Below are 4,433 nucleotides of genomic sequence, written 5' to 3'. Positions count from 1 at the left end.
AGCAAGTTATACTCCAAAAACGTACAGATCTGTGTAACTTTATAGTACTACCCACGAAAAACAGGACAATCAACTCCAGTGCTAGAAGGTTCTCATTTCTTCTGGACTATCCACCCTCTTATTACTCTGGACCAAAAACAATTTATTCTCTGTCAAAACCAGAGAAATAGGGGAGACCTTCATCAAGGAATGACTCTTGCACCCCGAGTTCCAATTCACCCTGTTGCCCTTTTGTAGCTGTAAGGTTGCCAACATGCAAATCTCTGCCCTGCCATGAAGGGAGGAAGGACCTTAAGCTTGGGAAGGTCAGTGAAATTTCTCACTCTGGTATGGGGTCATTGTGCAACACAGGATCCTCCAGAAAAACAAACAAACAAAAACAAAACATGTCATGGCTCTTTCTCCTCCTCTGTCTGGTGGTTACAGACCTAGGTAAGTATTCCAAGATTTCAAAGAAAGGGCCATGGACTGAGGTGTCTGCTTCTGACTCACTATGGTCCCCTTTTTCCCCAGTTGTTCCGTCCCAGGTGCAGCTGCAGGAGTCAATCACATGACTGCTGAAGCCCTCGCAGACCCTCTCCATCACATATGCTGTCTCTGGAATCTCTATCACAACCAGTGGTTATTGCTGAAGTTGGATCCTCCAGTCCACTGGGAAGGGGATGGAATGGACTTCTCTTACATGTTATGATGAGAACACTGCAGCTTATCCCTCAAGGGCCACAATTCCATCTCCAGACACAATAAAAAAAAAAACAGTTCTCCCTGCAGCTGAGCTCTGTAACTTCCAATGACACAGTCATGTATTACTGTGTGGGATGCACATCGTGAGGGGAAAACAGTTTAAACCCAGACACAAACCTCCCCTGCAGGCAGTGGGATGGTCTACAAGGGGGTGCTCAAGACCACAAAACAAAGAGGCCAGCTTCAGAGGCAGGGAGCAAGAATTAGTAGATCATAGGTAAAAGGTTTTATTTCTTGTCTGTTCTTCTTTTTCCCTTTTTCCTGCTTGATCTTTGTTGTTCTCTATCAGCAAAGATTTCCCCTTCGATTCTTTCCTGCTTCATGTCTGCTATTCTTATTTGAAAAAACCTGGTTTTCTTTAAAAAACTACAGAAGAGAGGAGAAAAAAAGATTAAGCTTACAGTGGAGATAACTCACTAACACTACCTCAGCTATATAACTGGGGTCAACATCAAGAGTGATAGGTCATATTGGTATAATATCCTTGATATGATGTAATGAGAAGGTCATTTACCTCTGTGGCCTTCTGCCCAAGAAACTATCACGTCATTATAATCATGAAAAAAAAAAAACTCACAAAATCTCAAAAGAGGAACATTCTATAAAATTCCTGTTATCAAAAAAGTATCATCAAAAAAAAGGAAAACCTGAGACTTCCAGGCAACACGGCACTATAATCAGAAGTACCACGCTGTCCCTCCACATCAAAGATCCAAAAAACTAAGTCAAACAGAGTCACACATCAGTCCTGAAACCCTAAACATCAAAGGAAGAGGTAAAGAACTCAGCCAATCACTGAATGGAATAAGAAACTGACCGAGAACAGAGAATACGAGAGATACATGCAAAGGTCTCCTATCAGCTACTGCAGCACAGATGCACCATCTTCGCCTCCTATAGCAGATTGGTGAACAGAGGGTGAGGGAAAGCATCTTCACGGAGCTTCCAGCAGGAGACAGAACAACCGGTAACCAACAATATACACTTTCCCACCCCCCAACCTTCTTCACTCCCACTTGGCCTCTTCTGCTTCCTGCAGCCAAAGTCTCTTGGCTGGGAAGCACTGGCTTCACGCTTGTGTCACTTGGATTCCACCCACCAGTATTGGCCTGTACCCTGAGTGCCATTTGTTGGCTGCTGGTGTTGCTTTTTTCTGCTTCTATACATTTCTTCCTTATCTCTCACCACCTCTAACCTCCTTTCTCTCAAATACCTGGCTCTGTGTCCATCTTTGGTTCTTTCAGGGGGGCTGTGAGGTGCCACTTGACTGTGGAACTGCCTTCTGGCCCCTGTCGCTGTGCTGGTCGGACCCTTGGGGATTTTTATTTGTTTATTTGTTCTGCTTTGATTTGTTTGATTGTTTTCTTTTTCTTTTCTCGGCTTGGGAGCCCCATCTGGCTGGACAGCACCAAAGCGGCTTGGGAAATACACCCTTACTCTGGGCAGACACATAGTGACATCCTTGGGAGACTTTTTTTTCCATGTTTTTGTTTATTTTTGTTTCTTTGTTTTGTTTCCTTCTCTAGTTGGCTTTTTGTGTTTTTTCATTTCCAATTTTTCTATTTATTCATTTTTTCTTTTACCCTCTTTCTTTTTTTATTTTTGTTTTTCTCTGATACTCAGTCTCTTTTCTCTCCACTCCAATATCAAGATCCTTTAGCACTGTTCTTTGTTTGTGTGTATGTTTTTGACTCCTGTTCCTCTCTCCTCTCTCCTCTTTCCCATACCTATCTTAGCCCCACACATGACAATCTCCTCCCTTCCTGCCTACCTGCACTGTGCATTGAGCATCACACCCCAAGCAGCACAGGCATGGCTTACCTGAACCTGCCCTGCACTGATTCCAGGTCCACCCAGTCAGCCTTAGACATGCCACAGACAACTCATCCCAGCAACTCCCCTTCAGCTGGACCTGCCCTGCTGTACCATATCTAAATGACTGACCATGCCCATGGAGAAAGAGGTGAAAAGAATCATTCCTACTGATGAGCAAACAACAAAGAAGGCACAACCCTCCAGGTCAGACATAACAAAATAAAACAAAAAAGGAGGAAAAAACAAACAAATCTACAATCAAAATAAATGAGGAAAATAGCCACTGAATGCTCCAAAGACAGCAGACAATATCAAAACATATAGAAAAACAGGACAGGATGGCTCCAGTAGGCATCCAAAATAAAACACTGGATGACTTTCCAGTCGAATAAAAAGCACTAGAACTACTTGATAGGAAATTCAAATCTCTAATATTCATAGCTATCCAAGAGTCGAAGCAAACAGCAGACAAAAATGAGGAAAAAATAGACAAATTCATGGAAAAGGCAGACAAATTCATAGAAAATACTGACAAAAAAGGAAGAATTCAAGAAAATAATACAGGAATAAAATGCTAAAGTAAATTCACAACTAGAAATCATAGAAAAACAATAATTAGAAATCCAAAAGATAAAGAAAACTTCAGAAATGGACAGTGTCATAGAAGGGCTGAGGAACAGGTGTCAAAAGATGGAAGATAGGATCAGCTAAATTGAAGACAAACACTTGGCTACAACTCTGAGGAAAAATGAGAAAAGTGAACAAAGAAAAATGAGGAAACCCTGACAATTAAGTGGGATACAATCAAAAGCAAAAATCTGTGAGTGATCAGAACTCCAGAACAAGGGGAGAAAACAGAAAACACAGAGAGGATGATTGAAGAAATGCTGACAGAAAACTTCCCCAATATCATGAAAGATGAAAGCTGACCATTCAAGAAGCTCAAGAACCCCATATAGGATGGAACCAAAAAGTAAATCACCAGGGCATATCATAATCACACTCGCTAAAACCAAACACAAACAAAGAATATTGACAGCATCTTGAGAAAAACAAAAAGTCACATAAAGAAGAGAAAAAATAAGACTGAGCTCAGATTATTAAGCAGAAATCATGCAGGCAAGAAAGCAACGGGATAACATATATAAAACTTTGAAAGAAAAAAATTGACAGCCAAGAATAATATATCCTACAAAACCCTCAATCAAATATGCTGGTGAAATTAGGACATTTAAAGATAAACAGAAATTAAGGGAATATGTAAAAACCAAACCAAATTTACAAGAATTATTAAAAGAAATCCTTCTATCTGAGAACAAACATTAGATCACAGGCTGAATCTAGGATGCAAGATTGTACTAGTCAGATACCAATCTAGGAAATGAACTCTTAAGGACTATCCAAAACTGAAAGAATTACAACAGGGAACCAGAGAGGTTAATCTGTAAATGACAACAACATCAGAACAATAAAAGAGGGAATAAACCATTTAGGTATACCACCATCTAATGGAGAGGAAGGCAAGGCAATACCAAGCAATAATAAACTGGTTCAAACATAGGAATATAAGGGTATATTTCAAGATAGCCACAAAGAAAGTTAACAAACCTATTCATCAAAATAAAGAAGAAAAATATGAATCTCAGTAAAAGCAAAACCTACAAAAACAAAAGAAATAAAAAGAAATCCACAAACAAAAAGAATTCAGCACAGGAGAGTGAGAGGAACAAAGAAAATGTCAGTACCACACACACACACACACACAAAAAAAAAAAAAACCTACAAAATGACAGCAATAAACTCATACATATCAATAATTACACTGAAGGTAAACGGCCTTAATGCACCCATAAAGAGAGAGTGACAGAATGGAT

At 40.0% G+C, this 4,433-nt stretch overlaps 1 pseudogene; it reads left to right on the top strand.

Moving 5' to 3' along the window:
- Nucleotides 1-554: 554 nt before the first annotated feature.
- The window catches only part of LOC111820846 (immunoglobulin heavy variable 4-31-like), a 73,136-nt pseudogene continuing 69,257 nt past the window's right edge, over nt 555-4,433 (top strand).

This window comes from Trichechus manatus, unplaced genomic scaffold (genome assembly GCF_000243295.1).
Source record: "Trichechus manatus latirostris isolate Lorelei unplaced genomic scaffold, TriManLat1.0 scaffold00053, whole genome shotgun sequence".
Lineage (NCBI taxonomy): Eukaryota > Metazoa > Chordata > Mammalia > Sirenia > Trichechidae > Trichechus > Trichechus manatus.
This window is presented reverse-complemented; position numbering and strand designations above follow the sequence as displayed.